Source organism: Dama dama, chromosome 3 (assembly GCF_033118175.1).
Source record: "Dama dama isolate Ldn47 chromosome 3, ASM3311817v1, whole genome shotgun sequence".
In the NCBI taxonomy this organism is placed as follows: domain Eukaryota; kingdom Metazoa; phylum Chordata; class Mammalia; order Artiodactyla; family Cervidae; genus Dama; species Dama dama.
The window spans coordinates 58,956,069-58,969,515 of record NC_083683.1 but is presented as its reverse complement, the minus strand read 5'-3'; the positions used below and the strand labels follow the sequence as shown (position 1 = coordinate 58,969,515).

The 13,447-nt window shown below is 38.6% G+C and overlaps 1 protein-coding gene and 1 long non-coding RNA gene across 6 annotated transcripts in view; both read left to right on the top strand.

Moving 5' to 3' along the window:
- MYRFL (myelin regulatory factor like) overlaps window positions 1-13,447 on the top strand; it is a 115,142-nt gene that overhangs the window by 1,842 nt on the left and 99,853 nt on the right. The window lies entirely within an intron of this gene.
- On the top strand, window positions 4,411-13,054 carry LOC133042478 (uncharacterized). Its single transcript, XR_009689501.1, has 3 exons — window positions 4,411-4,549; window positions 8,483-8,910; window positions 11,830-13,054. It is a non-coding gene; the product is annotated as an uncharacterized LOC133042478 (long non-coding RNA).

Here is a 13,447-nt window from a genome sequence, read left to right as displayed (position 1 = left end):
TATTATTATTGTATCTTTCTTAGCACGAACTGAACTTGGGCTCCTTTTGGAGACTTTTTAACTAGGGAGGAGTAATTTCTCCATGGAAAGAGAATAAAATGGTCAGTGTTTTCTTACATTATCTCTGAATGAATAGACTGAAAAGATGGTGAACTTTGAAATAAAAAGTAGAAGTACTAATTTTAGTGACTCCCCTCCCCTTGAATATCACAGGGGTGGTTGTCAATTTTTTATTACCTGTTCAGCAAATATCGATCACTGACTGTGTGCCAAGTCCAGCAATCACCTCTTTGAAAGCCTGTAGGGCTTTGAAGAATTTCCCTTAGGTTATGATTTCCTTTCTCAAATATTCCTTAGAATGAGGACAGCAAAACTGGATATGATATTCTCATGAGGAGGGCCAGTTATATGTTGTTCTCCTGTTTATATATCACCTTCCAATTAAGTGCAATCTCATATAAAAAAACCAAGGTCTGAAAAACAAGAAAAGTTTTCTTAATTTGTTACCCACCTGAAAGCTAATTTTTCGTTTCCTCAAACTCTTCATTCTGATAAACTGAATCCTAAATAATATATCTTTCCTTATGAACACTTTTGTGGTAAAAAGTATCTGGACTGACAATATCATTGTGAATTAAATGACCTTGAACATCAGAGTTCATGCTGATTATGCTAAATCTTTACTGTGTGTCTCAGGAAAATGACCAGAACAAAGAGTGGTTCTAGGCAACTGGCAAGCCTTATTTTATTGCCTGCCAATGATGCAATAAGTAGGCCCATCAACTAAAGGAGAAGAGGTGGATCACATTCTCCAGGGATCCCAACATCCACTGGAAGCTCAGATATTATGTGAAATATTTGCTTTTTAATAAAGTTGATACCACTGCAAGAGAAAAGTTGTCAGAGGAGAGGCACATTATTATATGTATAACAACAAAAAATTGATTACAACTTAAATTAGTGGTGAACTAGTTAAATATATTATAGTTCTTTTATATAATGGAATATTTTGTAGCTAGTAAAAATGATGATGATAAGGAAAATGTTAATGATATAAAGCAGAAACATGGGTTAAAATTGGTATATTATAATTATATATTTATATATTTCTAGAACAGAGTTTATTTAAACTGACCTGAAAAGAGTTACTATATATACACATATGGATGTACATATACTATATACACACACACACACATATCCATGGTAACAACTGGATGACTACATGACAAGTATTAGTAGTAGCTATCTCTTAGCAGTAGGAATATTGAGACTTTTAGTTTCTTCTTTATTATCTCAGTACTTCAAACTTGGAATGTACTATGTCATAGGTTATCTTAAATAAAGGGCATTGAATTTAATTCCACAAAACTCTTCTGTTAGAGTTTCTTTTTTGCATAAAGAAAAATTGTAAAAGACATTGACATGGATGAAAAAAAGATTACTAGGTATCTTCCACAGAAAACTATGGCTGCATCATGTCCTCTGGGCTACCAAATTCTATGGGATTTTCACCTTTCACTATTTTAGAGCTATTCTGAAACTCTGTAAATTGTAGATGATTGATATCAATGCAATGAATTTTGTCTATAGATATGTAAGTCAATTATCTCCTTTTGGGGATCAATAGTTTCAGTAGAGTTTCAGTGGAGTAGGAAATGGCAACCCGCTTCAATATTCTTGCCTGGGAAATCCCATGGACAGAGGGGCCTGGCAGGCTACAGTCCATGGGGTTGCAGAAGTAGTCAGACACGACTGAGCGACTAAACAACAGTTTCAGTAAAACCCAGGTTTCCAATTATTATTGAATTCATTCCATAGCATAGCTAGACTTAGATTATCTATCTGCTTATCTATCTACATACCTATATAGATCTATCTATCTATCCATCTATCTATCTTGGTTCATCTTTCTAGATACCTAGATCTAGATCTGCTGTTTCAATATTCCTTGAGCCAATTGTAACATCTTAATTTCCTTAATTAAGTAAATACAAATCTTTGACATGTGTTCATCTTTTATTTGTATAAGTCATGATTTTATCTTTAAAAATATATATCCATTAACACTTGACAAATTTTAAGTGAGTTAACTTAGATTTTGTTTTACCTTAAATTCGAACCAGATTAATAATGTTTACTGAACATTTACTAGGCATTAAGTACTGTTCCATTCACTTTACACCATTATCTCATTTAATTCTTACAACCCCCTGGTTAAAAAAGGAATATAAAATAAAGTTATGTTAGATCCCATCCCTCAGTTTACTTCACTCATTTTGATAGCTGTGACCTTCCATTCTAAATTTGTTTCCCTATGGGTATTTCTTTTGGACTACTGTGATATCAGGATTCATCTTTTATTTCCCATGGGACTCATTTTAAACTAGCTTTTAGTTTATAAAAGCGAATTTGAGAATTAGTTTTCATGGAAATGAAGAAAAAGAAAATTATTCTAAAGTAGATTTTAGTTTATAAAACCTAATTTGAGAATATTTTATAGTTCATTAACTTAATCTTTAAGAAGAAATTTTCTAAGTTGGTGAGAAGATGTTTAGCTCATCTTCTTCATAGGATCTGGAAGTAGGTTCTCAAATGCTTTTTGGCTTATCATGAAATAAAGAGGAGATTCCCGCCCTGACTGAGCAGAAATGGGAAAACTACATGCAGTTGTCCCTTAGTATCCAGCCCCTCTGATACCAAAATCCACACATGCTCAAGTCCCTTATATAAAATAGCAGTAGTATTTGCATATTAACTTACGTACATCATACTTTAAATAATCTCTAGATTATTTATAATACCCAGTGCAAGGTAAATACTATGTGAGTCATTTCTAGAATGTCGCAAAATCAAGTTTGCCTTTGTGGAACTTTCTGGGATCTTTTTTCCCAAATATTTTCCTTCCCTGGTTGGTTGAAATCTGCAAATGTGTGACTCGCAGACATGGAGGGCTGACTCTCCTAAGAGAGAATCACATGAAAAAGCAGAAGATGGAAACTAGTTGAAGAAACTCTTATGCACCTATTGAAATTTGAGGGTTGAAAGGTACCTCCTAGAACCAGAAACTGTGGACGGGCAGGAAGCACTGAACAGCTCCTGAGATCGAAGAGGAGGAAGAGGCCCTTCAGGAAGCGGCTGTCAAACAAGCAGCAATATATTTTCTGCCCTCCTCTCTCTGCTTAAGATTTAAATTTCTAATTAGCTATTATTAAAGTAGGGTGGTAGGGATTTAGGCAAAAACATCTGCTACCCATGAATTGTACAGAAATATTAGGGAGGAGCCAAGTTTTCTTGGAAGTGAAGAAAATGCTGAAAACTCTGGAGCAGAAACGCAGTGACTCAAAGGACTCACCCCAGATAGAATGCATCTAGAAAGGTGTCAAAGGCATCAAGTCTCCAAGGCATTGGGAGAATTGTTGAGAAAAGAGAAATGCAGCTTGGAGAAGTGCCTATACGGTGTCAGCGTACAGTAGACAGAAATTCTTTATAGAATAAATGGATGACTACAATTCTACTCAATAGTTTAAACTCTAGGTTAGGAGCATCTAGTAAGTTCAGATATGAGAAGAAGAAAAACTAGCATATGGTAAAGAATCTGCTTGCTATGCAGGAGATGCGGGCTTGATCCCTGAATCGGGAAGATCCTCTGGAGAAGGGAATGCAACCCACTGCAGTATTCTTGCCTAGAAAACCCCGTCGACAAAGGAGCCTGGTGGGCTACAGTCCATGGGGTCGCAAAGAGTCAGGCCCAACTGACTGACTAACACAGCATAAAGGTTCAGTGAATGAAACAGGTAGATTGTACAAAGTGCTGCCAGTCGGTGGAAAGCCTCAGGTTCCATTATTACCAAAGGTAAAGTCATAAATGTCTTAAGTGATTCCTGTATATTACCCCTCCAAAAGTGAAACCAGCTCTGATTGGTTGATATTTCTGAATTCCTGTGGTTGGAATCAGAAGCTCTGAGCAACTGAGTGCAGTGTAGAGGGCTGGCCCTGGGGACGAGTCTTGCAGGTAAGGGGTGTCTTTGACCAATCTCTCAATCTTTGTCTTTCATTCACTTTAGGACCACTGCCTTCTCACCTCTCACAAACCAGCATCCTTATTCCCTCTTCCTTCTGTCCCAATAAAACCTGAGCTTGCACAGAAGGTACAAATGGCGAAAGATCTGATGCCACCTGACATCTCTAAAGTGTTTTGTATCCAATGCACTTTCATAGAACACATTTATTTTGATCAAATGAATCAAAAAGATTACCTTCTCTAAGGGTAAGTTTGGTTGCTCTCTAATGATGGAATTTTAGACATCATGTTGCATCCTAGTATCTCTGAAATTATCCCACAGAGATAGGAGCTTCTTGTTTATTGATGAGATTACCTCTGTTTCTGTTTGGAAACAGTATAGACTTTTCAGGAGACTGGGAACAAGAACACATCAAGGACAAGAAGATAATGCAAGCAGCTTATAATTATTTGAACACTTCTATCTGATGCTGGAAGGTGGTTAGAAATTATTTTACCTTATCATGAAGCATCCAGAACAAAGAGGTATGGGCTTGTTGCCATTAAGAAAAAAAATCCTTTATTCTTTCATGCTGGGATCCCCAAGGTGAAGGCGATTTTATTAGAATTTAAAATGTGCTGTAACTAGGTCAGAGCCAACTTCTGTCACCACACACATCCCACATTTGAGACCTGCCAGCATTATTAGCAACTCTAGGGAATCCTGGAACAAAATTACTCAGACAAATGCTCCTGAGCAGAGACTCCACCACGTTCTTTGGTGTTATTGATGTCAAACTTCTCAACTTGGGAGTTAGAAGTCACCTTCTGGAAGACTCCACAATGTCTTGGGAGCTAAACATTGAATACATGGACAGTTGTGGGAAAGACAGATAACCCAAAACAAGAAATAGTTATCGCTGCACATCACACCATTTAGTGATAACAGCTCTTCACATTTTGGTGTTGGTCTTGAGGTGTGTTTATTAGGATCATACTATTTGTGCTCTTTATTTTTTATTTTTTTAAAGTCATCTCAACTTTTTAAAAAAATTTGCTTGTGCCAGTTCTTAGCTGAGGCAAGCAGGATCTTCAGTCTTCATTGTGGCATGTGAGGTCTTTAGTTGTGGTATGTGAACTCTTAGTTGTGGCATGTGAGATCTAGTTTTCTGACCAGGGATTGAACCCAGGCCCCCTGCATTGGGAACTCAGAGTCTTAGCCATTGGACCACCAGGGATCACCCCTAAATTAACATTTTAAAGTTTCAGTTTTCTCCATCTGTGAAATGGGGATAATAACACCTACGTCTTGGGGCTGTGAGCATTAATGATAAAATGTTGAAAGATGAGGTAAATGATAGTTATTGATTTTTAATTACAGCATTTACAAGTGTGAAAAAATTGTTCTATTTATTTTGAAACAAGAATGAGTAAAACCTACATACATTTTTTTCAAAGGAATACTTTTGTCCTCATGAGTTATTACAACTTTAACATGTTCACATTAATTCCAGAGCCTTTATAATCATAAAATCCATTTATAGCCTTTAGTTGCCAAGCAACAAAGGACAAAGTACTGAGTAGTTCCTTTTATTGCAAAAGGTTCAGCTTTTCCATGTTGATCTTGAAATCAACATTTTTTAGAAAAAAATAAAACAGAATAATGAAACAATACCATATTTGTGTTTTGTGGGCATTCCTTGATTGGGGATAGAATCAAAGCTAAAAGGAATAAATTGTTATTATTGTCTGTTCTTGAATGGTCTAAAGCATTTATGCTAACTTCATAATAAATCTGTAAGAAGTTCTGAAGTTGGGGCACTGCAAATTCACTTTAAGGAGAGAACTTGTTTCATTTTACTTCTGTTCTGTGATGCTCTCCCTGTAAGAAAACTGGCTCTTTGATCTATTGGTTGTCTTTTGGAAAAGGCTGGGGCACTGTAAAATACATATGAAAAATGTTATCTGCTGACCTTGTAACCACTGACCTCAAACAGGTTATTCAGCCATGGATTGGCAGGGTTTGGGAAGCTGGCTTTGGGCTTCCCATAACAAAATTGTATTCTCTACTTCTTTGAAAGGTCTCAAAGTTTTAGTTACTTCTATTGTTTTTACATGTAGATAATTAGTAGGTAAATGTTAGAAATCCAAAATGAATTAAAAAAATATAATATCCTGTAAAATACTCTAGTAAAATTTATATTTTTAAAAGCTTATAAAAGCATATATGGAAATAGCTTTTTAAATCTGCATGGCTATTTGTCTCATTATGCATATTAAATAGTGAAAAAGCATTATTGGGAATTTTACTCCTCTTGCTCCATATGCATTCTGTGTGTGAGACTCTATAGAGGCAAAATGTGGACACAAAGATCCTCTTTTTTCCTTCCCTGGTGGATTAGAGAATCTTGTTGCTTTGAAACAAATTTATCAAGTTACGTAAATCCTGTGTTTGGGGATGGGGATGAGGAACAGAGAAGGGATTGGAAGGGAAAGAATATTCATTATGTGTCAAACACTAGTAGTATTAAAGAAAAAAAAATTCAATGCCTCTTGTTAAAGCATGATTTGTTGCTGTTTAGTGTCTAAGTCATGTATGACTCTTGCGCAATCTCATAGACTGTAGCCTGCTAGGCTCCTCTGTCCATGGATTTGCCAGGTAAGAATACTGGAGTGGGTTGCTATTTCTTTCTCCAGGGGATTTTCCCAACCCAGAGATCAAACCCTTGTCTCCTGCTTTGGCAGACAGATTCTTTACCAGTGAGCCAGTTGGGAAGCAGAAAGCATGATAAAGAAGGACTTTATTTAAGAGAAGGGCTGTTATAGCAAGTAATAACCACTGGGGTGGAATTTTGCATTGAGGGAAGGAGCTTGAGCTCAACTCCCAATACAGCAAGTGGGAATTTATGGTCAGGGAGCAGGGTAAGGGGGGAGATTGTTCATAAACTGACCTAAGGAGATTCTTCCTGAAAGTAGGCTGGGTGGTCAGATGGTGACCTGGGGGATGGTGGAGGATGAGGGGCTGGATTGACATCGAGAGTGATCAGATCTGAAGGACAAGGGATTCTGGTTAAATGGATTTATCAGGATTCTTGCTAAAACTGTAAAATGAAGAGAAAAACGTGGAAATAGACCTCATTGAAAAAAGTTCAGGGGGGCCTGAGTACAGTCTGTTCGTAGTGGGATTATATATGTTATCACTTTTAGTTTGCAAGTGACACTGTAAGGTGGTAAAACCCATCTTCTTTTTTGGATAAGAAAACAGGCCCAGAGAGGTTCAAGAACTGGAATTTAACCCAAGTCTGACTGACTTGTGATTTTCCAAAGCTCCTGCTTTTCTTACCTCCAGGTTACATGGGGCTCCCTCCTTCTGGAACACCCTCCCCCTTCTCATTCACCTGGCTAACGGCAGTTAGTTCACCCTCGGGGTCCCTGCTTCAGTATCCACCTGTCACGGCTCCCGTGTATTCCAGGGCACTTTGCATTTCACCCTTCAAAGCCTGGATTGCCTTTTTTGTGTCTACCTCCTGTGGACTCCTGGTAGTAAGGAACTATGTCTCATTCATTCCTATAGCTGGGGACTGGCACAGTAGTGGGCATTCGACCATATTTGCCAAATCAATAAATAAACAAATCTGAGCCTGATCACTCTTCAAAATCCTAAGTCTTCAGTATTTCTCTCTTTTATTTCTTGCATTGGAGAGGACACGAGTCTGTCCTACACCTGGCTAAAGACTCGGCCCTCAGCCAGTGCTCTGTCGTGCTGTCCCCTCTTTCTGGGTTGGCGGGAAGGAAGGCATCGCTGACTCAGGCAAGATCACTGAAAGCCACAGGACAAGCCGCTTCCTGGTCACATTTTCCTGAATCTGTGCAGTGTAGGCCCAGGGGGCATTGATTTGTACATGAGTCAACCCTCCTGTTGACTGTGGATGGGCATCCCCACTTTAGCTCTGCTTCCTTTGGGGTGTCTTCCTCCTCAGCCTTCTCCCTCTCCTTCTTCCTTCTGCTTTCCCTCCCTCCTCTATTTTGACCCTCGGTAGAATTAGACTTTCTAATAGAACAAACTGGGAATTCCAGGTGGCCCAGTTGGTAAAGAATCCACCTGCCAATTCAGGAGATGCAAGAGACACAAGTTCTATCCCTGGGCTGGGAAGGCCACCTGGAGGAGGAAATGGCAACCCACTGCAGTATTCTTACCTGGAAAATTCCACGATATTGGAGCCTGGCAGGCTACAGGCCCCGGGGTTGCAAAGAGCTGGGCATGACTGAGTACGCATGTACACGTGGAATAAACCACAACAATAATTCTTCAAATCTTGGACATAAAAGAGAGTCCTTGGTGTATTCCTACACTACTTAAAAGAAATGTGATCAGTTTCTGTTTCCCAAATTTGTCTTCCGCGGTTAAATTAATATGGTTAACATGCTGATTGTGTTTTATTTCTCTTCTTTTATTTTTCCTGTATGTATTAACATTAGTATGTGCTGTTGAAGAGAAAATGGACACAGCATGAAAGTTTAATCCTCATGCTGAAAGGCTGGAAGTCTCCTAGGAAAACGGATCCCCAGGCTCCCAGAAAGGCCAGAGGATCTTGCTTAATTTATATTTCAAATAATTCATTTTAAAGGAGAAGTCTGAACTTGATAATCAGCTAGTGAAGACACTGAAATACTGTCATGAAAACTGAGTAGACAGACTAGTTCCTTCTCCTACCTTAAATCCTGTGAATTGTCAGATGATTCACCCAGAAGCTGTGCCACAAAGACAGATCTCCAAAGGTGCTGAGCCCGTCAGCCATCATTTATTATTTACAGCGAACAACACTGACTTTTGTGAAAAAAGCAATTCAGGACACAGTCACGTGGAATTGTAACAATGTTAATGCTGAAAGAACTATATTTCTAAGGTATAAACTGCAGACACTCTACCTTTTTTCCTCCTAACAGAAGCTTAATGTGTTCAGACAAAGGAGAGTCCTTGAGCCCAGGAAGGGTAGGCACTAATGCAGGTGATGTAAACCAGTTATCCTAATTTCATTTGCCTCCTCCCTCTTCTCTTCCCTCAACATTCAGTAGCCACAACTCTTCCTTCTAACAACCTTTTTATAAAGGGTAAATCCCTATGTTTTCTGAAGTACTTCACTATATGAATTATAACTTGATGTGTCCTTTACATTTTTACTAGGAATGTTATTGTTTTTATTAGCTTTTGAGTGGTTTATCCCATATTCATTCATTATTTCGCATGATTTTGCAGAAAGCAAGTTTGTTCAGGAACATGTATGTTATGTTATAGTAGAAAACACTGCAATAAGGACCCCTGCAATAAAAAAAAGAACCCCTGCAATGACAACTCTGTTATTGCAACTTGAGCAAGTTACTTAAGTTTGCTGAGACTATTTGCTCTCCTGAAAAACAGGAATAATACTTGTACCTATCTGACAGAATAAAATTATTGCTTGGAATGAGTGAGAAAGTAAATGGAAAATTCTTAGCATGGTATGGATACATAAAATGTGCTCAGAAAATTTACCAAGTTTTACTATTATTATTGATATTTTTCTCCGTTGATCATCTCGTATGTAGCTTGACTTATGATTCTTTCTCACTTTATTGGCTCTCATTCAGACATCCGACTATTTGTGGACATTCCTCTTAAGGTACGGGGCCCAGGTCATTAAGATTGGACCTGTGCCTAGAGGAACAGGGACCTACTCTCCCAGTTCTGTACTCAGTGATTTCAGGAGGAAATTTGTTTCTTTGTTTTCCAATACTTCTCCATGATGACAAGACTAAATTGATGTCTCTATCATCTATTTACTCAAAATTCAGGTTTCCCTATCTCATGTTTACATAATGGAGAAAATCAATGGAAAGCTGAATGCTTAACCTGCTAAATTTCATCTTGTCAGAGTCAGCCATCAATCCAGTTGCTGAGATTTGACCTGAATTTTTTTTTAATTTAAATTAATTTAATTTATTTTAATTGGAGGCTAATTACTTTACAATATTGTGGTGGTTGTTGCCATACATTGACATGAATCAGCCACGAGTGTACATGTGTCCCCCCATCCCGAACCCCCCCTCCTCCCTCCCCATCCCATCCCTCTGGGCTGTCCCAGTGTACCAGCATTGAGTGCCCTGTTTCAGGCATCAAACCTGGACTGGCGGTCTGTTTCACATATGATAATATACATGTTTCAATGCTATTCCCTCAAATCATCCCACCCTCGCCTTTACCCACAGAATCCAAAAGTCTCTTCTTTATATCTGTGTCTCTTTTGCTGTCCCATATATAGGGTCATCGTTATACCATCTTTCTAAATTCCACATATATGCATTAATATACTGTTTTGGTGTTTTTCTTTCTGACTTACTTCACTCTGTATGACAGGCTCCAGTTTTGTCCACCTCATTAGAACTGACTCAAATGTATTCTTTTTAATAGCTGAGTAATATTCCATTGTGTATATGTGACACAACTTTCGTATCCATTCATCTGCTGATGGGCATCTAGGTTGCTTCCATGTCCTGGCTATTATAAACAGTGCTGCGATGAACATTAGGGTGCACGTGTCTCTTTCAGACCTGGTTTCCTCGGTGTGTATGCCCAGGAGTGGGATTGCTGGGTTATATGGCAGTTCTATTTCCAGTTTTTTAAGGAATTTCCACACTGTTCTCCATAGCAGCTGTACTAGTTTGCATTCCCAACAACAGTGTAAGAGGGTTCCCTTTTCTCCATACCCTCTCCAGCATTTATTGCTTGTAGACTTTTTGATAGCGGCCATTCTGACTGGTGTGAGATGGTACCTCATTGTGGTTTTGATTGGCATTTCTCTGATAATGAGTGATGTTAAGCATCTTTTCATGTGTTTGTTAGCCACTTGTATGTCTTCTTTGGAGAAATGTCTGTTTAGTTCTTTGGCCCATTTTTTGATTGGGTCATTTATTTTTCTGGTATGGAGCTGCAGGAGCTGCTTGTATATTTTTGAGATTAATTTTTTGTCAGTTGCTTTGTTTGTTATTATTTTCTCCCATTCTGAAGGCTGTCTTTTCACCTTGCTTATAGTTTCCTTCATTTTGCAAAAGCTTTTAAGTTTCATTAGGTCCCATTTGTTTATTTTTGCTTTTATTTCCATTACTCTGGGAGGTGGGTCATAGAGGATCTTGCTGTGATTTATGTCAGAGAGTGTGCTGCCTATGTTTTCCTTTAGGTGTTTTATAGTTTCTGGTCATACATTTAGATCTTTAAACCATTTTGAGTTTATTTTTGTGTATGGTGTTAGAAAGTGTTCTAGTTTCATTCTTTCACAGGTGGTCGACCAGTTTTCCTAGCACCACTTGTTAAAGAGATTGTCTTCTCTCCGTTGTATGTTTTTGCCTCCTTTGTCAAAGCTAAGGTGCCCATAGATGCATGGATTCATCTCTGGGATTGCTGTTTTGTTCCATTGATCTATATTTCTGTCTTTGTGCCAGTACCATACTGTCTTGATGACTGTAGCTTTGTAGTAGGGTCTGACTGACCATTTTTAAAATTGGGGTATAGTTGATTTACAATGCTGTGTTAGTTTCTGCTGAACGACAAAGTGAGTCAGTTGTACATAAATACATATCCATTCTTTTTAAATTCTATTTCCATATAGGTCATTACAGAGTACTGAATAGAGTTCCCTGTAATATACAGTAGATTCTTATTAGTTACCTATTTTATATATAGAACTGTGTATATAAATCTCCCAATTTATCCATCCTCTCACTTTCCCCCTTGGTACCCATAGGTTTGTTTTCTAGATCTGTGACTCTGTTATTTCTGTTTTGTACATAAGTCCATTTGTACCTCGGACTGCAAGGAGATCCAACCAGTCAATCTGAAAGGAAATCAGTCCTGAATATTCATTGGAAGGACTGATGCTGAAGCTGAAACTCCAGTACTTTAGCTACCTGATGCAAAGAACCGACTCTGGAAAAGACCCTGATGCTGGGAAAGATTGAAGGCAGGAGGAGAAGGGGAAGACAGAGGATGAGATGGTTGGATGGCATCACTGACATGATGGACATGAGTTTGAGTAGGCTCCAGGAGTTGGTGATGGACAGGGAAGCCTGGTGTGCTACAATCCATGGGGTCGCAAAGAGTTGGACATAACTGAGTGACCGAACTGAACTAAACCATTTGTACCATTTTTAAAAATTCCACATATAAGCAATATCATATAATATTTATCTTTTTCTGTCTTCCCTTGTGGTTCATCAAGTAAAGAATCTGCCTGCAATGCAGGAGACCTAGGTTCAATCCCTGGGTTGGGAAGATCCTTGGAGAAGGGAAAGGCTACTCACTCCAGTATTCTGGCCTGGAGAATTCCATGAACTGTATAGTCCATGGGGTCACAAAGAGTCAGACATGACTGACTGAGTGACTTTCACTCACTCAGTATGACTATCTCTAGTGACCTGACTCCTTTATACTGTATTTGCACCTTGCTCATCTCCTTTGGGCCATCTGTGTATGTGGCAGGTTTGCCTTTTCTATACTTGTTAAAATTACAAATAACCTTATTGAGAAGGATAAGAGCAGAGTCATTTTTACAGTAAATTTTAGGATTTTCTCTGGGTTAGCATGCTGGGCTTCAGTTGTTCTCCCAGATACAAATTCACCCAGTTCTAATGTAATTTCCTCTACCTTTCTGTGTTCGAGCTACAAGCATAGCCATCCTTGACTGCCCTTCCCCCAGCTAAATGAGACAGGCATTCCTATATGTCTCTTGGGCTTTATGTATCAGCCTTAGTCCTGCCTTTTTACTGTCTATGCTTTCATTCCCTGGCTCGAGGGTAAGACTGAGTGTTGCTCATGGTTATATCCACTGCCTAGTGCACACACTTCATTAAAATATTTGTTATTGGATGAGTGAATTAACAATTTTTGTTAGGTGTCTAATTGAAATCAAGATATACACTTCCATGCACAGGCTCCTAATTTAGTCAGGAAAGCAGATGAAGTCCATCCACAGGACCAGTTCTTGTGGGACACATGCAGCCTCCTGGATAATCTGCTGTTCTAAGAGGCCAACAGCGAAGTGTTCAGCAATCCTTTCTAGAATGTTGCATCCATGACAGTTTCTTAAAAGCTATGTGGGCATTGCCATCCTGTTACACAATGTGCTTGATCCATTTATTTACTCAAGTTGAATAAAGGTTTTCATTTTATCTTTCATTATCAGACACATAAATTTCAGGTGATTCATATCATGTTAAAGTTCAGAGACAGTCTTTTAATTGGGTGACTGCTTTCAACATTGGGCCATGTTACCTCCGCCTGATAGAACTGATTAGCTTCTTTCTTTCTGGATCATGCAGGACTATTTGTACAAGGAAGGCTGGGGAGACTCCCAGGATTCTAGGTCATTAGGTGGAGGTTTTCCTGGGGCAGTGCCCTGCAGATCACTTCTC